This window comes from Chiloscyllium punctatum, chromosome 12 (assembly GCF_047496795.1).
Source record: "Chiloscyllium punctatum isolate Juve2018m chromosome 12, sChiPun1.3, whole genome shotgun sequence".
Classification (NCBI taxonomy): domain Eukaryota; kingdom Metazoa; phylum Chordata; class Chondrichthyes; order Orectolobiformes; family Hemiscylliidae; genus Chiloscyllium; species Chiloscyllium punctatum.
The window spans coordinates 1437568-1460466 of record NC_092750.1 but is presented as its reverse complement, the minus strand read 5'-3'; the positions used below and the strand labels follow the sequence as shown (position 1 = coordinate 1460466).

Here is a 22899-nt window from a genome sequence, read left to right as displayed (position 1 = left end):
TGCCCCCCAGATCCTGCCCCAGACCCTGCCCCCCCCAGGCCCTGCCCCAGACCCTGCCCCCCAGGCCCTACCCTAGGCCGTGCCCCAGGCCCTGCCCCCCAGGCCGTGCCCCAGGCCCTGCCCCCCAGGCCCTGCCCCAGGCCCTGCCCCCCAGGCCCTGCCCCAGGCCCTGCCCCAGACCCTGCCCCCCAGACTCTGCCCCAGACCCTGCCCCCCAGGCCCTGCCCCCCAGGCCCTGCCCCAGGCCCTGCCCCCCCAGACTCTGCCCCAGACCCTGCCCCCCAGGCCCTACCCTAGGCCGTGCCCCAGACCCTGCCCCCAGGCCCTGCCCCAGACCCTGCCCCCCCAGACTCTGCCCCAGACCCTGCCCCCCAGGCCCTGCCCTAGGCCGTGCCCCAGACCCTGCCCCCAGGCCCTGCCCCAGACCCTGCCCCCCCAGATCCTGTCCCAGACCCTGCCCCCCCAGGCCCTGCCCCAGACCCTGCCCCCCAGGCCCTACCCTAGGCCGTGCCCCAGACCCTGCCCCCCAGGCCCTGCCCCAGGCCCTGCCCCTGCACGGGGTAGGAAGGAACCTCCAGGCCCCTGTTGGGCCAGTTCTCGAAATTAAGAAACAGCTGGCTGTGTGTGTTTGAACCGAAGATGGAGGTGGATCAGGGAGGTGACCTTGATCACAGAGATACAGAGTCATTCCACTGGAATCTGTCCGGGACTATCCTGGATCATCTTAAACATTCCCGATTGATGGATTGTTTTCCTCTGTTGGTGGTGACCTGTTCGAGTAAGGCCATCAATTACAGTAAAACTTTAGGTCAGTTTAACAAATCGATCTGACCTATAACAGGAAGATTGATGTAAACAGAGAACATTAGCCTTGTATCACGTCATTACAAGACCATGTGACATAGAGAGAGACACAGGCCATTCAGCCCATTGATTCTAGTTTAACATTCAACGAGATCTTGCCTGATTTGATCATCCAGAACTCCACCATAATCCTCGATTCCCTTCCTGATTAAAATTCTGCCTCAGCCATGAATATCCTGAATGACCCAGCCCCCGACAGCCCACTGTGGGAAAGAATCCCCCAGATTCACTCCCCTGCTCATCTCTGTCTTAAAGGGTACACCCCCTTACTCTGAGGTGATGCCCCATGGTTCCAGACTCTCCCATACAGGGATACAGCCCTGTCGTTCCGACATCGTCCCTGTCAGGTCACCTGAGAATCTTCAAGGCTTCAGTAAGTAACAAGAAATAAAGGCTGCCCTTGTGAATGGAAAGCTATGTCGCGTGATGTCCCGCAGGGCAAGGGGTTGGGACCCCTGCTGTTTGTTTTAGACATTAATGATCTGAACAACGGGGGAAATTGCAGATGATATAAAACTTCGCCATGTAGTCATTAGCTGGAAGCTCCAAAATGGTAGAGAAGGGTTGGTGGAATGGGCAGGAAGGTGGCAGATGAACGTTAATGGTGGTATGATGGATCGGTGGTTAGCATTGATACCTCACAGCACCAGGGTCCCAGGTTCAATTCCCGCCTCAGGCAACTGACTGTGTGGAGTTTGTACATTCTCCCCGTGTCTGCGTGGGTTTCCTCCGGGTGCTCCAGTTTCCTCCCACAATCCATGTCAGGATGGATTGGCCATGCTACATTGTCCCGAGGGTCCAGGGGAATGCTGGTTAGGTGGGATAGCCATGGGAAATCCAGGGTTACAGGGATAGGGATGGTCTGGGTGGGATGATCTTTGGAGGATCAATGTGGACTTGATGGATCAAATGATCTGCTTCCACGCTGTAGGAATTTGTTAATTCTGACAAGTTGAGGTAATGCCTTTAGGGAGGTCAAAAAGTAAAAGGGAGCACACAATAAACAGGAATCAACTGAGAGAGGGAGATGAAGTGAGAGATCTTGTCCTGTAAGTGCACAGGTCCCGAAAGGAGAGAAGATTGTAAGGAAGGCACATGGAATACTCTCCTTCATTGGTCAAGATCTCAAATATAAAAGTAGGGATTTACTGTAATGATGAAACTGCGTCAGACACTGGTTAGGCCACAACAGGAGTATTGTAAATTGTTCTGGTCACCACATTACAGGAAGGATGGAATCACTCCACAAAGTGCTGAGGTTTATTCGAATGTTGCCAGGGCTGGAGGATTGTAGCTATGAGGAGAGTTTGGAGAGGTTAGGGTTGTTTTCCTTAGAAGAGAGAAGGCTGAGGGGTGACATGACTGAGGGATACAAGACTGTGCGGGGTAGAGATAGAGGAGACAAGGAGAACCTGTCTCCCTTGGCAGAGAGTTCAAACCCCAGGGGATCTGATTTTCAGGCGAAGGGGCAGAAGGATTAGAGGGAGCGTGAGGAAGAGTGTTTTCACACAGAGGGTGGTGAGTGTGAGGAATGGGGAGCCTGACTCAGTGCTGGAAGCAGAGACACTGCACTCTGAGAAAATGCCCTGGTATCTGCACCGTGAGGGCCATATGCTGCAGGACTACAGGCCGTGTGAATCAAATTGAATTTATTCTCCCCTGTACCGAGGCACAGTGGAAAGCTTTGTCTTGCAAGCAATGCAGGCAGATCACAGAGTGAAATAACATAGATATTAAATAATAGGGAAACAATAGCAAAAACAAAAACATGGAAACAGACCCTTCGGTCCAACCCGTCCATGCCGATCAGATATCCTAACCCAATCTAGTCCCACCTGCCAGCACCCAGCCCATATCCCTCCAAACCCTTCCTATTCACGTACCCATCCAAATGCCTCTTAAATGTTGTAATTGTACCAGCCTCCACCACTTCCTCTGGCAGCTCATTCCACACACGGACCAACCTCTGTGTGAAAAAGTTGCCCCTTGGGTCTCTTTTATATCTTTCCCATCTCACCCTAAACCTATGCCCTCTAGTTCTGGACTCCCCGACCCCAGGGAAAAGACTTTGTCTATTTATCCTATCCATGCCCCTCATTATTTTGTAAACCTCTACAAGGTCACCCCTCAGCCTCTAAAGCTCCAGGGAAAACAGCCCCAGCCCGTTCAGTCTCTCCAGTACCTCTTATACTCGCATCCAAATCATTTAAGTAAATGACAAAAAAGTAGAGGACCCAGCACCGATCCTTGTGGCACTCCACTGGTCACAGGCCTCCAGTCTGAAAAACAACCCTCCACCACCACCCTCTGTCTTCTACCTTTGAGCCAGTTCTGTATCCAAATGGCTAGTTCTCCCTGTATTCCATGAGATCTAACCTTGCTAACCAGTCTCCCATGGGGAACCTTGTCGAATGCCTTACTGAAGTCCATATAGATCACATCTACTGCTCTGCCCTCATCAATCCTCTTTGTTACTTCTTCAAAAAACTCAGTAAAGCTCATGAGACATGATTTCCCACGCACAAAGCCATGTTGACTATCCCTAATCAGTCCTTATCTTTCCAAATACATGTACATCCTGTCCCTCAGAATTCCCTCCAACAATTTGTCCACCACCGAGGTCAGGCTCACCGGTCTATAGTTCCCTGGATTGTCCTTACCGCTCTTCTTAAACTGTGGCACCACATTTGCCAACCTCCAGTCTTCCGGCACCTCACTTGTGACTATCGATGATACAAATATCTCAGTAAGAGGCCCAGCAATCACTTCTCTAGCTTCCCACAGAGTTCTCGGGTACACCTGATCAGGTCCTGGGGATTTATCCACCTTTAACCATTTCAAGACATCCAGCACTTCCTCCTCTGTAATCTGGACATTTTTCAAGATGTCATATTTCCTTACAGTCTATATCTTCCATATCCTTTTCCACAGTAAATACTGATGCAAAATATCCATTTAGTATCTCCCCAACTTTCTGTAGCTCCACACAAAGGCTGCCTTGCTGATCTTTGAGGGGCCCTAGTCTCTCCCTAGTTACCCTTTTGTCCTTAATATATTTGTAAAAACCCTTTGGATTCTCCTTAATTCTATTTGCCAAAGCTATCTCATGTCCCCTTTTTGCCCTCCTGATTTCCCTCTTAAGTATACTCCTCCTGCCTTTATACACTTCTAAGGATTCACTCGATCTATCCTGTCTATACCTGACATATGCTTCCTTCTTTTTCTTGACCAAACCCTCAATTTATTTAATCATCCAGCATTCCCTATACCTACCAGCCTTCCCTTTCACCTTGACAGGAATATACTTTCTCTGGATTCTTGTTATCTCATTCCTGAAGGCTTCCCATTTTCCAGCCGTCCCTTTACCTGCAAACATCTGCCTCCAATCAGCTTTCGAAAGTTCTTGCCTAATACTGTCAAAATTGGCCTTTCTCCAATTTAGAACTTCAACTTTTAAATCTGATCTATCCTTTTCCATCACTATTTTAAAACGAATAGAATTATGGTCGCTGGTCCCAAAGTGCTCCCTCACTGACACCTCAGTCACCTGCTCTGCCTTATTTCCCAAGAGTAGGTCAGGTTTTGCACCTTCTCTAGTGGGTACATCCACATACTGAATCAGAAAATTGTCTTGTACACACTTAACAAATTCCTCTCCATCTGAACCCTTAACACTATGGCAGTCCCAGTCTATATTTGGAAAATTTAAAATCCCCGACTATAACTACCCTATTATTCTTACAGATAGTGGAGATCTCCTCACAAGTTTGTTTCTCAATTTCCCTCTGACTATTGGGGGGTCTATAATACAATCCCAATAAGGTGATCATCCCTTTCTTATTTCTCAGTTCCACCCAAATAACTTCCCTGGATGTATTTCTGGGACTATCCTCCCTCAGCACAGCTGTAATGCTATCCCTTATCAAAAATGCCATCCCCCTCCTCTCTTACCTCCCTTTCTATCCTTCCTCTAGCATTTGTATCCTGGAACATTAAGCTGCCAGTCCTGCCCATCCCTGAGCCATGTTTCTGTAATTGCTATGATATCCCAGTCCCATGTTCCTATCTATGCCCTGAGTTCATCTGCCTTCCCTGTTAGGCCTCTTGGATTGAAATAAATGTAGTTTAATTTATTAGTCCTACCTTGTCCCTGCCTGCCCTGACTGTTTGACTCACTTCTGTTCTCAGCTGTACCCATCTCAGATCGATCTCTTTCCTCACTATCACCCTGGGTTCCCCCCCCCCCCACCCCCCACCTTACTAGTTTAAATCCTCCTGAGCAGTTCTAGCAAATCTCCCTGCCAATATATTAGTCCCCTTCCAATTTCGGTGCAATCCGTCCATCTTGTACAGGTCACTTCTACCCCAAAAGAGATTCCAATGATCCAAAAATGTGAATCTTTCTCCCATACACCAGCTCCTCAGCCATACATTCATCTGCTCTATCCTCCTATTCCTGCCCTCACTAGCTTGTAGCACTGGGAGTAATCCAGATATTACTACCCTTGAGGACCTCCTTCTTAAATTCCTGCCTAACTCTCTGTAATCTCCCTTCAGAATCTCAATCTTTTCCCTTCCAATGTTGTTGGTTCCAATGTGGACAATGACCTCCTGCTGGCCCCTCTCCCCCGTGAGAACATTCTGCACCCTCTCTGAGACATCCTTGATCCTGGCACCAGGGAAACACACCATTCTGCTTTTTCTTTACTGGCCACAGAAACGTCTGTCTGTACCTCTGACTAGAGAATCCCCTAATACAATTGATCTCTTGGAACCTGACGTACCCCTCATTGCATTAGAACCAGTATCAATACCAGAAAATTGGCTGTTTGTGCTACGTTCCCCTGAGACTCCATCAGCCCCTACATCTTCCAAATCAGCATACCTGTTTGAAATGGGGATAGCCACAAAAGACGCCTGCACTAGCTGCCTACCTTTCTTTAGTTTGTGCGTCCATTCAGTATTCTAACAACAGTAGGGTAGGAACTGTTTTGAAACCAGCTGGTGCGTGTGTTCAGGTTTCTGTACCTTCTCCCCGATGGTAGAGGTTGTAGAAAAACATTACCAGGGTGGGATGGATCTTTGAGAATGCTGGCGGCCTTTCCTTGACAGTGGGCCTGGTAGGTGGATTCTGTAGATGGGAGTTGGTCTTTGTGATTGTCCGGGCCGAGTTCACCATTCTCTGTAACCGTCTCCGATCCTGAATGGTACAGTTGCCATCCCAGGTAGTGATACATCCAGACAGAATGCTCTCAATGGCGCACCTATAAAAGTTGGCAAGGGTATTTGCTGTCATGCCAAATTTCCTCAGCTGCCTGGGGATGAGGAGAGGTTGTTGGGGCCTTTGTAACCAGCGCGCAGGAAGATAGGATGAGAAAGGACAGCTGGGTGTCTCTGGGTCAGCATGAACAAGACGGGTTGAATGGCTACGTTCTCTGCAGTTCTGTTGGTCTATGAGTCTAGGCCCAAAATCTGACCGTCTCCTCAACAGACAGTCCACCCACCCCCAGGACCAGCCGAGTGACCGGTCTCTGGATCTGCCTCCAATGCCAGTCTGCCTTTCCTTGGATATAAAGACCAAAGCTGTTCCAAACCGATGGATATGGGTGCGTTGCCATGACAACAAACCAGCTGACTGGGTACCCAGGTTTCTAGAGGCTCATGGGGCAATGGTACGGGCAGTACCAGCCTCACTTGCCCACCCAGTATCGGGTCACAGTTGGCTCCTGATGAGCATCATTCATACATTGAACTGCACTCAGGAAGCAAACCAGAGCAAAGGGAATGGGAAAGAGGGAGGGGACAACAGGGAATATCGACACAGCACCATCATCCCACAGAGCAAGAGTGAAGCAACTGAAAAAAAGACAGGGTGAGGCTTGATCTCAGGACAATGTAGAGGAGGCTGCAATCTGTATCGAACCCCACACTGTCCCTGAAATAAACCAAAGATCTGCAAACACTGGAGATCAGAAACAAAAACAGAAATTGCTGGAGAAACTCAGCAGGTCTGGCAACATCTGTGGAGAGAGAAAGAGAGTTAACGTATCGAGTCCAGTGACCCTCCTTTGGAACCATTATTGCTGTCCCTGTCCTGGGAGTGTTTGATGGGGGACAGTGTAGAGGGAGCTTTACTCTGTATCTAATCCTGTGCTGTCCCTGTTCTGGAGAGTGTTTGATGGGGGACAGTGTAGAGGGAGCTTTACTCTGTATCTAACCCCGTGCTGTCCCTGTCCTGGGAGTGTTTGATGGGGGGACAGTGTAGAGGGAGCTTTACTCTGTATCTAATCCTGTGCTGTCCCTGTTCTGGAGAGTGTTTGATGGGGGACAGTGTAGAGGGAGCTTTACTCTGTATCTAACCCTGTGCTGTCACTGTCCTGGGGCGTGTTTGATAGGGGACAGTGTCATCATCAGTCCCATGCACCCTGTGAAAGCACTGTAACCAATGTCACTGAGAGACCGGGCAGGGATCAGGTCAGTGTGATACTGACCACACCTGAGAACAAGCCAACATAAGAAGTCCTCAGAGCAGGAGGAGGCCCTCCGGCCATTCAATAAGATTATGGCTGCAGCTCCACTTACCCACCCGCTCACCCTGACACGATCTGAACAAACAGGAGATTGAGGAGGAATCTTCCGGAATTAAAGGTTTTGATCCTACCCTGAGATTTGAGGCAGAACTGAATTGGGGGGCAGTCAGGAAGCAGGGGAGGGCGCTGAATCACGGAGCAGTACCCCCTTGCAGGTATTTGCCAACATGGGGCATTGTGAGAGGAGATGAGAGAAGACTGCATCATCAAGGGAAGCCAGATGAAACCTTGTCAGAATAGTTACTGTCCAAAGAAGACTTTCTGTCAGCCAGACCGGCTGAACATTAGAAACAAAACGGGCTCATCAACTGGAGGGTAATGAGACTTCATGGGGCCAGACCACTACGTCAGACTCAGTTCAGTTTGTCAATCAGAGCATTGCTGCTGTGTCAGTGCAGAAACAGACCCAAAGGGCAGAGGGTACATTCACCCTGTCAGAAACCTCACCAGCACAATGCTGACCTAACCATTGATACCAACATACCAGACGGTGACATTTTATGATGGTCTACTGTAACTGAAGGAGACTTCCACCTTCAGGACAACATTATAGGAGCCTGTCTGATCTGCAACAGTCTGAAGAGGAAGTGGGGGACCTACAAGAGGATCCCTGCTCCATGATGGCAGGGTTAATGGCAGGAACACTAATTTTAATCTGGACATGGGAAAAGGTATGTTTATTCTTTCTGAGACCCCCCCCCCACACTGTGATTGAAACCTAAATTTCTCCAATGCCTTCCTTCAGTTTAATGATGCAGGAGATATTGCCCAGAGTGGGTGAGGGGTAAATCGCAGTGTAATGGGAGAGAGAGATCACTGACAGTGTGGAGGCTGTTCCTCACCCATATCTGCTTTATTTACGAGAACAGTTTGTGTGTGGCTTTGGAAATTCAAGTTGAATTAACACATGGGGAATCAATCTCGTCATTAGAGAACAGCTACCCCACAGTATTGTCACTCCTTTCTTGGTATTTTGAAGAAGGTGCACCAGTATGACCAACTACAACAGACCACTCTGGAGCTTAACTTGCTCTTCCGGGAGAGAGTAGGAAATAATACACATCAAAATATCGCTACTATCAATGAGGACGAGAAAGGGAGGAGTGCAGATGCTGGAGATCAGAGTCCAGAGTGTGTGTTGCTGGAAAAGCGCAGCAGGTCAGGCAGGTCAGGCAGGTCAGGCAGGTCAGGCAGCATCCAAGGAGCAGGAGAGTCAATATTTCGGGCATGAGCCCTTCATCAGCCCCCATTCCTGAGAATGCCCGAAACATTAACTCTCCTGCTCCTCAGATGCTGCCTGACTGGCTGTGCTTTTCCAGCACCCACACGTTTTGACTCTGGTATCAATGGTCCACCTCAGGGGGAGGTTCTGAGTCTTCGATTCTCTTGTGTCTTTGCTGAGAGGAATCTGAAATTGGAGGAGAAAGTGAGGACGGCAGATGCTGGAGATCAGAGCTGGAAATGTGTTGCTGGAAAAGCGCAGCAGGTCAGGCAGCATCCAAGGAACAAGAGAATCGACGTTTCGGGCATCAGCCCTTCTTCAGGTCTCAGTCAGACCCTTCAGCTGATCCATTGATGACCATGTGACATAGAAACAGGACCAGACCGTTCAGCCCATCGGGTCTGCTATGCCATTCAATGAGTTGGGGCTGAACTGATCATCCTCAATTCCACTTTTCCTCAGCCACCCAGACTGACTGATTACAATCTAACTGTCGCAGCTTTGAATATATTTAACGACCCAGCCTCAGCAGCCTCCTGCAGGAAAGAATTCCCCACATTCACCACCTTCTGAGAGAAGAATTTCTCCTCATCTCTACCTCCACCTTAAATGTGACACATACCAACAATAACCCGACGGAACAAAAACCCTGCTGTAGAAGGAGGTGTCTAAACTGGGTGACACTGTCCCAGGAGCACAATTCCCTGACATGGTTAAAGTTGTAATTTAACAACTCTGGAAATCAGAAAACCCCAAGGGAATGTGTCACAGCTCAAACAGTCTTCAACAGGAAGCTATTTCTCAGAATCTGTGAGGTTCCTTTCTTGTGATTTCAGGGACATCACCCACCCTGCTGAGGAACAGCCTCACCCTGAACAGAATGTTCCGGAAGAAGCAGCAGCTACAGACAGAGCAGCTCCAACAGTGTTAGCAAGAGAATAGGCTTTTCTTCTTTTGAATATTCTTCATTCTTCTCTTTGTTCATCGGATTGGTTATTGGCTGAGTGATTACATCATTGTTCTTCTGCTGCGGTGGGAGTTACAGCCCAGCTCTCCCCAGGAACTCAGTGAGCTCCTTCATTGATCCCAGGAACTGAGCGAGCTCCTTCATTGATCCCAGGAACTGAGTGAGCTCCTTCATTCAGTCCTTCAAGGAGGAACTAGCATCAGGAACTCTGTGCTAGAAATGGGAAGAGAAGGAAAACAGCAAAGATGAACATTCCGAAGGATGGGAAGGTGAAAATGTAAACATTGCTGAGGGGAGATGAGATGATGAAGCTTTACGTGAGGATGAGGAGTAAGAAAGTACCTGAGTGGTCAGTGAGGGAATGTTGTTCAATATGACCCACCGGTGATAGGAATGTACAGCTTACATACCTGGCATTACACAGGCACTGAAACTCAGATATCATATTCTTCACCTGTCTGGTCAGCAAAACAGTTTCATTGGCATGGCAACAGGAATTCTGTTAGTGGAGAACACCACACATAGTAACAGTGTGAGACAGCTATCGTCATTGTTAAACGTGGCTCTGTAACTGGACATGATTTATTGAATACTCCGGACTGCTCTAGGGGTTACGCTGGGACCCCCAATATTAGATCATCATCTGGGCCCACAGCGTGTGTCAGCTCAATGCTAGGAACATCAATCCTCAGGAACCTCTTTTATGGAGGAGAATGTTCTAGGGTTCAGGAGTTTGTACGGACATCATACCTTTGTCAGAAAAAAGGCATCATGGAGACAGCCAATGCCTGCTGTATCACTGTAGCAACCCCCAACCAATCAGAGTCTGTGAATGAAGATTGACAGTTAACTGCATTCCCACAACAACAATGGCCACTCTCGTCTCATTCTGCTGAAAATGGTGTCTCTATTTGTTCAAAGTCTGAGTCTGAACAAAGTTAAAAATCACACAACACCAGGCTATAGTCCAACAGGTTTAATTGGAAGCACACTAGCTTTTGGAGCAACACTCCTTCATCAGGTGGTTGTCCAGGTGATTGTCCATCACCTGATGAAGGAGCGACGCTCCGAAAGCTAGTGCTTCCAATTAAACCTGTTGGACTATAACCTGGTGTTGTGTGATTTTTAACTTTGTACACCCCAGTCCAACACCAGCATCTCCAAATCATGTTTCTGAACAAGTTTTTGTGACACTGTGGTAGTGCCCTTACCTTTGATTTGATATGGGAGGGGTCAGAGGTGAATAATATCGGTGAGCAGGCTGGAAAATATCAATCCTGTTTCTTGCTTTCTGTCCCGATGATGAAACCCTTCAGCTTCTCTCCTGTTAGTGGTGTTTATGTTCCATACGGCCAGGAATTTCTTGAAAATAGAAATAATTTATCAGTAGAAGGAGGAGGAAATGGGGGTCAGGGGTAAGAGGTCAATTGTGTTAACTGGTTATGCTAATTTGTGCCAAATAATTCACGGCAGTTGAGAGATATAGAGACAGAGAGAGAGAGAGAGAGAGAGAGAGAGGTTCAGCTGCAGCCTGAGGAGAGGTGTAGATTCTCTCCTCCTCTGAATGAATCGAGGAAACAGTTGGATTGAAGGTTCTGGTCCAAGAGGCAGTGGCAGCATGGGGGGGGGTAGGGGGGTAGTGAGAATGGATGAAGGTTGAAGTGCCCATCAGCCATGATCGAATGGTGGAGTAGACTCGATGGGCTGAATGGCCTTACTTCCACTCCTATGTGTTATGGTGTTAAGGTGTAAATAGTTTACGGTTTCCTGTAGGGAAAGGGGTAGGATTAGGCTGAAAGCTCTCACAGTGTCTGTTATAGTCATCAGTGATGTCAGATCAGGTGGAGCTGGGACATACAACAGGCTACCTTGTAAATTGTGTCACTAGCCTAATAAGTGCCAGTATCATAAACATTAATTGTTTATAACAGTGCGGTTTTCAGCTCTCTGCTATTAGTTAATGTCCAGGTCCCAGTCATTATATTAATGGAGCACCACATTTATTGTGGGAGTATTTGATTCTGGGAATGATGGGTTCCCTGTCCTTTAATTGACACGTTTTAAAAGAGTGCATTATGAATATGATCTTATTGGGAGCTGGGCAGGTTTGGATTCTGTTTGGTTTGAGGAGGCTAAAGTAATTCCTGATTCTGTTTATGGAACAGAGTGTGCTGTAATAGCCCAGTGTGTCCCGCCCCACATGTCAGGCCATAAGGGCCACGTGTGTCAGGCCCAGTGTGTCAGGCCCAGTGTGTCAGGCCCAGTGTGTCAGACCCTGTGTATCAGGCCTTGCGTGTCAGGCCTCGTGTGTCAGACCCTGTGTGTCAGACCCTGTGTGTCAGGCCATTTGGTTTCCAGCATCTGCAGTCATTGTTTTTACCTTGTTGATTTTAACCCTACTGCAAATCCTCTTGCAATGATGCCTGCCTGGAAGAAGTTTTCCTCCTCTCTCTACAAGAATCTCAGGGAGTCCCTCTCCCACTGCAACTCCCAGGTCCCCTCCCTGACCTATCACCTTCATCTCCCCCCCCCCTACTCACCCATTGTACTCTATGCTACTCTCTCCCCACCCCCACCCTCCTCTAGCTTATCTCTCCACGCTTCTGGCTCACTGCCTTTATTCCTGATGAAGGGCTCTTGCCCGAAACGTCGATTTCGCTGCTCGTTGGATGCTGCCTGAACTGCTGTGCTCTTCCAGCACCACTAATCCAGAATGTCAGACCCTGTGTGTCAGGCTCTGTGTGTCAGGCCTCGTGTGTCAGACCCTGTGTGTCAGGCCCTGTGTGTGAGGCCTCGTGTGTCAGGTCCTATGTGTCAGGCCTTGCGTGTCAGGCCTTGCGTGTCAGGCCCTGTGTATCAGGCCCTGTGTACCAGGCCCTGTATGTCAGGCCCTGTGTGTCAGACCCTGTGTGTCAGGCCTCGTGTGTCAGACCTCGTGTGTCAGGCCTCGTGTGTCAGACCCTGTGTGTCAGGCCCCAGGGGTCCCATGTGTCAGGCCCTGTGTGTCAGGCCCTGTGTGTCAGGCCCAGTGTGTCAGGCCTCGTGTGTCAGACCCTGTGTGTCAGGCCCCAGGAGTCCCATGTGTCAGGCCCTGTATGTCAGGCCCAGTGTGTCAGGCCTCGTGTGTCAGGCCCTGTGTGTCAGGCCCCAGGGGTCCCATGTGTCAGGCCCTGTATGTCAGGCCCAGTGTGTCAGGCCCAGTGTGTCAGGCCCAGTGTGTCAGGCCCAGTGTGTCAGGCCTCGTGTGTCAGGCCTCGTGTGTCAGGCCCTGTGTGTCAGGCCCCAGGAGTCCCATGTGTCAGGCCCTGTATGTCGGGTTAGTGGATCACTGGCTGAAAAGAAGAGACATAATTTGTGTCAGAGTGCTGCTTCTAATCTCCAGGCTCAGGATGTGTCATCAATCATCGAGCACCAACTCCCCAGCTGATTGCTCCATTTATAACACAAACAGCTGGCAGTACGGAGACAGCACCCAGATAACAAGGCTCCTTTAAAACCAGGTACATTGTGGCCTCTCAGGAAGGAGAGCAGGCTGCTCCACTGTGTGAGTCTTCACAGCTCCAGGCTCTCCCACTGTAACCTTTGGCTTCAGATGTAAAGTAAGCCATGCTAATGGAGCACCACAAAGTGCTCAGGAAGGGCAGCTGGCAGTTGGCTGAAAGTGATGAATTGCTGATCCCTTCCTCAATCTGTCAGAATGTTTCTGGAGCCTCAGGGAGAGCAGCTTCTTAGTGAGATCTTTCACCAAACCACAGAGAAAACTGTTGCCTTTTTCTCGTGGAGTCATAGAGATGTGCAGCACAGAAACAGGCCCTTCGCCCCTTCCTCTTGGAGTCTTACAGTATAGGAGGAAGCCATTCAGCCCAACATGCCAATGCTAGCTCTGTCACCAACCCTCCATCCTTATCCCCAGTCTCGTGAGTTTCTCCATGTTGAGTACCCAGTCAGTTTCCTTTTGAAAGTTCCTGTTGAATGTCCTGCCCTTTGAGAGGCCACATTCCAGATCACAACAGCTCATTGATTAAGGTTTTATCCTTTTGTTTGTTAATCACCTTAAACCTGTGTCCATCCAGTTCCTGACCCCTTTACCACAGGAAGGAGTTCCTCTTTATTCAGACAATGAGGCTCTTAATAATTTGGGTAAAGACAATGGCTGCAGCTGCTGGAAACCAGATTCTAGATCAGAGTGGTGCTGGAAAAGCACAGCAGGTCAGGCAGCATCTGAGGGGCAGAAAAATCGAGATTTCGGGCAAAAGCTCTTCATCAGGAATAGAGGCAGAGAGCCTGAAGGGTGGAGAGATAAATGGGAGGTGGGCATGGGGAGAAAGTAGCATAGAGTACAATAGGTGAGTGGGGGAAGGGATGGAGGTGATAGGTCAGGGAGGAGGGTGGAGTGGATCGGTGGGAAGGAAGATAGGCAGATAGGACAGGTCATGGGGAAGGTGCTGAGCTAGAAGGTTGGAGCTGGGGTGAGGTGGGGGAGGGGCAAATGAGGAAACTGACACCTCCCTCCCCTTCCTGGACCTCTCCATCTCCATTAATGACGACCGACTTGACACTGACATTTTTTACAAACTGACCGACTCCCACAGCTACCTGGATTACACCTCTTCCCACCCTACCTCTTGCAAAAATGCCATCCCGTATTCCCAATTTCTCCGCCTCCGCCGTATCTGCTCCCAGGAGGACCAGTTCCACCACAGAACACACCAGATGGCCTCCTTCTTTAGAGACCACAATTTCCCTTCCCACGTGGTTAAAGATGCCCTCCAACGCATCTCGTCCACATCCCGCACCTCCACCCTCAAACCCCACCCCTCCAACCGTAACAAGGACAGAACGCCCCTGGTGCTCACCTTCCACCCTACCAACCTTCGCATAAACCAAATCATCCGCCAACATTTCCGCCACCTCCAAACAGACCCCACTACCAGGGATATATTTCCCTCCCCACCCCTTTCCGCCTTCTGCAAAAACCGTTCCCTCCGTGACTACCTGGTCAGGTCCATGCCCCCAACAACCCACCCTCCCATTCTGGCACTTTCCCCTGCCACCGCAGGAACTGTAAAACCTGCACCCACACCTCCTCCCTCACCTCTATCCAAGGCCCTAAAGGAGCCTTCCACATCCATCAACGTTTTACTTGCACATCCACTAATATCATTGATTGTATCCGTTGCTCCCGATGCGGTCTCCTCTACATTGGGGAGACTGGGCGCCTCCTAGCAGAGCCCTTTAGGGAACATCTCCGGGACACCCGCACCAATCAACCCCACCGCCCTGTGGCCCAACATTTCAACTCCCCCTCCCACTCTGCCAAGGACATGGAGGTCCTGGGCCTCCTTCACTGCCGCTCCCTCACCACCAGACGCCTGGAGGAAGAACGCCTCATCTTCCGCCTCGGAACACTTCAACCCCAGGGCATCAATGTGGACTTCAACAGTTTCCTCATTTCCCCTTCCCCCCACCTCACCCTAGTTTCAAACTTCCAGCTCAGTAACTGTCCCCATGACTTGTCCTACCTGCCTATCTTCTTTTCCACCTATCCACTCCACCCTCTCCTCCTTGACCTATCACCTTCATCCCCTCCCCCACTCACCCATTGTACTCTATGCTACTCTCTCCCCACCCCCACCCTCCTCTAGCTTATCTCTCCACGCTTCAGGCTCACTGCCTTTATTCCTGATGAAGGGCTTTTGCCCGAAACGTCGATTTTGCTGCTCGTTGGATGCTGCCTGACCTGCTGTGCTCTTCCAGCACCACTCTAATGTCGACTCTTGATAATTTTGGACAGCTCTTTCAGATCTCCCCTTAACCTTCTCTGCTGTGAAGGGAACAACCCTTGCGTCTCCACATTCACCGGCTGTATCACGGGTAAATCTCCGCTGTCCCCTGTCCAAAGCGCAGTGCCCTGAATTAAACACAATACTGCAGCTGAGGGGAGCAATCCTCCACATTGGTCTGTACCCCCCCCCCCCCTCCATTACCCACAGTCTGTACTCCCCCCCCTCCATTACCCACAGTCTGTACCCCCCCCCTCCCCTCCCCCCCCTCCATTACCCACAGTCTGTACCCCCCCCACCCCCCACCCCCTCCATTACCCACAGTCTGTACCCCACCCCACCCCCCACCCCCTCCATTACCCACAGTCTGTACCCCCCCCCCTCCATTACCCACAGTCTGTACCCCCCCCCACACCCCCCTCCATTACCCACAGTCTGTACTCCACCCCCCCACCCCCCTCCATTACCCACAGTCTGTACCCCCCCCCCACCCCCTCCATTACCCACAGTCTGTACCCCCCCCACCCCCCCCTCCATTACCCACAGTCTGTACCCCCCCCACCCCCCACCCCCTCCATTACCCACAGTCTGTACCCCACCCCACCCCCCACCCCCTCCATTACCCACAGTCTGTACCCCCCCCCCACCTCCATTACCCACAGTCTGTACCCCCCCCCACCCCCTCCATTACCCACAGTCTGTACCCCCCCCACCCCCCCCTCCATTACCCACAGTCTGTACCCCCCCCACCCCCCACCCCCTCCATTACCCACAGTCTGTACCCCACCCCACCCCCCACCCCCTCCATTACCCACAGTCTGTACCCCCCCCCCACCTCCATTACCCACAGTCTGTACCACCCCCCCCTCCATTACCCACAGTCTGTACTCCCCCCCCACCCCCCCCTCCATTACCCACAGTCTGTACTCCCCCCCCACCCCCCCCTCCATTACCCACAGTCTGTACCCCCCCCACCCCCCACCCCCTCCATTACCCACAGTCTGTACCCCCCACCCCCCCCTCCATTACCCACAGTCTGTACCCCCCCCACCTCCATTACCCACAGTCTGTACCACCCCCCCACCCCCCTCCATTACCCACAGTCTGTACCCCCCCCACCCCCCCCTCCATTACCCACAGTCTGTACCCCCCCCACCCCCCACCCCCTCCATTACCCACAGTCTGTACCCCCCACCCCCCCCTCCATTACCCACAGTCTGTACCCCCCACCCCCCCCTCCATTACCCACAGTCTGTACTCCCCCCCACCCCCCTCCATTACCCACAGTCTGTACCCCCCCCCCTCCATTACCCACAGTCTGTACCCCCCCCCACCCCCCTCCATTACCCACAGTCTGTACCCCCCCCACCCCCCCTCCATTACCCACAGTCTGTACTCCCCCCCCACACCCCCTCCATTACCCACAGTCTGTACCCCCCCCCCTCCATTACCCACAGTCTGTACCCCCCCCCACCCCCTCCTCCATTACCCACAGTCTGTACCCCCCCCCCTCCATTACCCACAGTCTGTACCCCCCCCCTCCATTACCCACAGTCTGTACCCCCCCCCCCACCCCCCCCTCCATTACCCACAGTCTGTACCCCCCCCCTCCATTACCCACAGTCTGTACCCCCCCCCTCCATTACCCACAGTCTGTACCCCCCCCCCACCCCCCCCTCCATTACCCACAGTCTGTACTCCCCCCCCTCCATTACCCACAGTCTGTACTCCCCCCCCCTCCATTACCCACAGTCTGTACTCCCCCCCCCTCCATTACCCACAGTCTGTACTCCCCCCCCCCATTACCCACAGTCTGTACCCCCCCCACCCCCCCTCCATTACCCACAGTCTGTACCCCCCCCACCCCCCCTCCATTACCCACAGTCTGTACTCCCCCCCCACCCCCCCCTCCATTACCCACAGTCTGTACCCCCCCCACCCCCCCCTCCATTACCCACAGTCTGTACCCCCCCCACCCCCCCTCCATTACCCACAGTCTGTACCCCCCCCACCCCCCCTCCATTACCCACAGTCTGTACCCCCCCCCACCCCCCCCTCCATTACCCACAGTCTGTACTCCCCCCCCTCCATTACCCACAGTCTGTACCCCCCCCCCACCCCCCTCCATTACCCACAGTCTGTACCCCCCCCCCACCCCCCCTCCATTACCCACAGTCTGTACTCCCCCCCCACCCCCCCCTCCATTACCCACAGTCTGTACCCCCCCCCCACCCCCCCTCCATTACCCACAGTCTGTACTCCCCCCCCCTCCATTACCCACAGTCTGTACCCCCCCCCTCCATTACCCACAGTCTGTACTCCTCCTCCCCCCACCCCCCTCCATTACCCACAGTCTGTACCCCCCCCCCACCCCCCCCTCCATTACCCACAGTCTGTACTCCCCCCCCCACCCCCCCCCCCCATTACCCACAGTCTGTACCCCCCCCCCACCCCCCCCCTCCATTACCCACAGTCTGTACTCCCCCCCCCCCTCCATTACCCACAGTCTGTACTCCCCCCCCCCCTCCATTACCCACAGTCTGTACTCCCCCCCCCCACCCCCTCCATTACCCACAGTCTGTACCCCCCCCCACCCCCCCCCTCCATTACCCACAGTCTGTACTCCCCCCCCCCCCCTCCATTACCCACAGTCTGTACTCCTCCCCCCCCCCTCCATTACCCACAGTCTGTACTCCCCCCCCCCATTACCCACAGTCTGTACTCCCCCCCCCCTCCATTACCCACAGTCTGTACTCCCCCACCCCCCCTCCATTACCCACAGTCTGTACTCCGCCCCCCACCCCCCTCCATTACCCACAGTCTGTACTCCACCTCCCCCCCCCCTCCATTACCCACAGTCTGTACTCCCCCCCCCCTCCATTACCCACAGTCTGTACTCCCCCCCCCCTCCATTACCCACAGTCTGTACCCCCCCCCCACCCCCCTCCATTACCCACAGTCTGTACCCCCCCCCCTCCATTACCCACAGTCTGTACTCCTCCCCCCCCCCTCCATTACCCACAGTCTGTACTCCCCCCCCCCATTACCCACAGTCTGTACTCCTCCCCCCCCCCCATTACCCACAGTCTGTACTCCTCCCCCCCCCCCTCCATTACCCACAGTCTGTACTCCCCCCCCCCCATTACCCACAGTCTGTACTCCCCCCCCCCCATTACCCACAGTCTGTACTCCCCCCCCCCCCCATTACCCACAGTCTGTACTCCTCCCCCCCCTCCATTACCCACAGTCTGTACTCCCCCCCCCCTCCATTACCCACAGTCTGTACCCCCCCCCCCCTCCATTACCCACAGTCTGTACTCCTCCCCCCCCACCCCCCTCCATTACCCACAGTCTGTACTCCTCCCCCCCCTCCATTACCCAGAGGAACCTGAGAGACAACCACATTGCAGTGGGTCTGGAGTCACGTGTAGGCCAGGCCAAGAAAAGACAGCATCAGTGAGCCAGTTGGGTTTGTAACAACAATGGTTACATGTCAACAGTTTTTTCAGATTTTATCGAATTCCAAATGCCCACTTGCTATACCAGGATTCCTACCTGTCTCCCCAGAACATAAAGGATTGCCAACCCAGTGACATCCCCACAACATCAGCACATCCCTCTGACACAATCAGCGATCCATCTCAAACACTTCCATCCAATCAGGAACATATTGCTGTTTAAAGGAGCTTCCTGTGAACAAATTGGCAGCTGTATTCCTTACGTTACAACAATGAGAATGTTTCCAAGTACCTCAGTGCTTGAAAGGCGCAGGAGGTGATGAAAAGTTTGATACAATTCCAAGTTCTTTGCTTTGGATGTCATGAGTTTTGAAGGTTGAACAGTTTGGAGAGAGTTGGATTAGGGGTGACTGAGAGTAAATGGAAATGGGGAGTGAATGATTGTTGTAAATTAGTTCATGGGACATCAGATGAGATTAGTTTTGGGAGATGGAAGAGCTGGAATAAAACTCTGGAAAAGTATGTGCCCGGACTCTACCAAACTGATGTTTCACCTCCTGGATTTCACAGGGAGGACTGAGGAGAGAATTGTGCAGGTTTCCTGAAATGGACGAGTTTATGGGAACCAGAGCAATCGGAACTATTTGAATAATGACCCAGGATTCCAGGGGCATTATTGGAGAGGGGGGGGGGAGGAGGGGGAAGGGGATAGAGGGTGAGTCGATGGGAGGATATGGGATGTGAGGAGAGGGGACAGGGGGTGGAGAAACATGCTCCATCCATGACATTGCCTGGACTGAAGGGTGTCCTGTTGCAAGCCCAGGCTGTGTCTGATGTGAGGGCAGGTTTGTCAGAGTTGGATGTGTTTGTAAGTGAGAGAGTAATCGCAGTTCTCAGTTTCACTTGAGCCAATCGATGTTAGACTCTGTTACCTTTTAGAAAAACTGAATGCACTTGAGCTCATTAATATTCAGATCTATCTCCCCCACTGTTAAAATCGATCGCTGTTCCATTTCTAGTTAAGCAGAGATGATATCTGCACAGCTGCTATTTAGGAGTATGAAAGTATTTAACAAGCTTATCAAACAAATAATGAGTTTAGATTTTCAACGATCAGGTTTCAAAGTCAGTTTGGTTTTTGCTGAGATAAACCCAGGGAAGGAGCGATGGTTCTGTTGCTAATACTGTCAGAGTCGCCCTTTCAGAAGGTGCTGCTCCCTCCTGAATACTGTCCTCTTGTAAAGGAGTGAATCCTTCGAAGATTATAAAGGAAGGAGGAGCATGCTTAGGAGGGAATTCGGGAGGGCAAAACGGGGACATGGGATAGCTTTGGCAAATAGAGTTAGGGAGAATCCAAAGGGTTTTTACAAATATATTAAGGACCAAAGGGTAACTAGGGAGAGAGTAGGGCCCCTCAAAGATCAGCAAGGCGGCCTTTGTGTGGAGCCACAGAAAATGGGGGAGATACTAAATGAATATTTTGCATCAGTATTTACTGTGGAAAAGGATATGGAAGATATAGACTGTAGGGAAATAGATGGTGACATCTTGCAAAATGTCGAGATTACAGAGGAGGAAGTGCTGGATGTCTTGAAACGGTTAAAGGTGGATAAATCCCCAGGACCTGATCAGGTGTACCCGAGAACACTGTGGGAAGCTAGAGAAGTGATTGCTGGGCCTCTTGCTGAGATATTTGTATCATCGATAGTCACAGGTGAGGTGCCCGAAGACTGGAGGTTGGCAAACATGGTGCCACTGTTTAAGAAGGGTGGTAAGGACAAGCCAGGGAACTATAGACCGGTGAGCCTGACCTCGGTGGTGGGCAAGTTGTTGGAGGGAATCCTGAGGGACAGGATGTACATGTATTTGGAAAGGCAAGGACTCCACTTCCCGCTCCTCCGCCCTTGAGCCCCGCCCCTCCAACCGCCACCAGGACAGAACCCCACTGGTCCTCACCTACCACCCCACCAACCTCCAGATACATCGTATCATCCGCCGTCATTTCCGCCACCTCCAAACGGACCCCACCACCAAGGATATATTTCCCTCCCCTCCCCTATCAGCGTTCCGAAAAGACCACTCCCTCCGTGACTCCCTCGTCAGATCCACATACCCACCAACCCAACCTCCACTCCCGGCACCTTCCCCTGCAACCGCAAGAAATGCAAAACTTGCGCCCACACCTCCCCCCTCACTTCCCTCCAAGGCCCCAAGGGATCCTTCCATATCCACCACAAATTCACCTGCACCTCCACACACATCATTTACTGCATCCGCTGCACCCGATGTGGCCTCCTCTATATTGGGGAGACCGGCCGCCTACTTGCGGAACATTTCAGAGAACACCTCTGGGACACCCGGACCAACCAACCCAACCGCCCCGTGGCTCAACACTTCAACCCCCCCCTCCCACTCCACCAAGGACATGCAGGTCCTTGGCCTCCTCCATCGCCAGACCATAGCAACACGACGGTTGGATGAAGAGCGCCTCATCTTCCGCCTAGGAACCCTCCAACCACAAGGGATGAATTCAGATCTCTCCAGTTTCCTCATTTCCCTTCCCCCCACCTTGTCTCAGTCCCAACCCTCGAACTCAGCACCACCTTCCTAACCTGCAATCTTCTTCCTGATCTCTCCGCCCCCACCCACACTCCGGCCTATCACCCTCCCCTTAACCTCCTTCCACCTATCGCATTCCCAACGCCCCTCCCCCAAGTCCCTCCTCCCTACCTTTTATCCTAACCTGCTGGACACACTTTCCTCATTCCTGAAGAAGGGCTCATGCCCGAAACGTCGATTCTCCTGCTCCTTTGATGCTGCCTGACCTGCTGCGCTTTTCCAGCAACACATTTTCAGCTCTGATCTCCAGCATCTGCAGTCCTCACTTTCTCCTCACTGATTCAGGATAGTCAACATGGTTTTGTGCGTGGGAAATCATGTCTCACAAACTTGATTGAGTTTTTTGAAGAAGTAACAAAGAGGATTGATGAGGGCAGAACAGTGATGTGATCTATATGGACTTCAGTAAGGCGTTCAACAAGGTTCCCCATGGGAGACTGGTTAGCAAGGTTAGATCTCATGGAATACAGGGAGAACTAGCCATTTGGATACAGAACTGGCTCAAAGGTAGAAGACAGAGGGTGGTGGTGGAGGGTTGTTTTTCAGACTGGAGGCCTGTGATCAGTGGAGTGACACAAGGATCGGTGCTGGGTCCTCTACTTTTTGTCATTTACATAAATGATTTGGATGTGAGCATAAGAGGTACAGTTAGTAAGTTTGGAGATGACCCCAAAATTGGAGGTGGAGTGGACAGCGAAGAGGGTTACCTCAGATTACAACAGGATCTGGACCAGATGGGCCAATGGGCTGAGAAGTGGCAGATGGAGTTTAATTCAGATAAATGCGAGGTGCTGCATTTTGGGAAAGCAAATCTTAGCAGGACTTATACACTTAATGGTAAGGTCTGAGAGAGTGTTTCTGAACAAAGAGACCTTGGAGTGCAGGTTCATAGCTCCTTGAAAGTGGAGTCGCAGGTAGATAGGATAGTGAAGAAGGCGTTTGTTATGCTTTCCTTTATTAGTCAGAGTATTGAGTACAGGAGTTGGGAGGTCATGTTGTGGCTGTACAGAACATTGGTTAGGCCACTGTTGGAATATTGCATGCAATTCTGGTCTCCTTCCGATCGGAAAGATGTTGTGAAACTTGAAAGGGTTCAGAAAAGATTTACAAGGATGTTGCCAGGGTTGGAGGATTTGAGCTACAGGGAGAGGTTGAACAGGCTGGGGCTGTTTTCCCTGGAGCGTCGGAGGCTGAGGGGTGACCTTATAGAGGTTTATAAAATCATGAGGGGCATGGATAGGGTAAATAGACAAAGTCTTTTCCCTGGGGTCGGGGAGTCCAGAACTAGAGGGCATAGGTTTAGGGTGAGAGGGGAAAGATATAAAAGAGACCTAAGGGGCAACTTTTTCACACAGAGGGTGGTACGTGTATGGAATGAGCTGCCAGAGGATGTGGT

The 22899-nt window shown here is 51.6% G+C and overlaps 1 protein-coding gene and 1 long non-coding RNA gene across 3 annotated transcripts in view; one reads left to right on the top strand and one right to left on the bottom strand.

Annotated features, from left to right (window-relative positions):
- Positions 1-22899, top strand: part of LOC140483544 (G-protein coupled receptor 22-like) — a 124940-nt gene that overhangs the window by 13146 nt on the left and 88895 nt on the right. The window lies entirely within an intron of this gene.
- LOC140483462 (uncharacterized) overlaps positions 1-22899 on the bottom strand; it is a 35193-nt gene that overhangs the window by 7465 nt on the left and 4829 nt on the right. The window contains exon 2 of the long non-coding RNA XR_011961968.1: positions 10855-11005. This is a non-coding gene — a long non-coding RNA (uncharacterized lncRNA). The remainder of the gene's footprint in view (positions 1-10854; positions 11006-22899) is intronic.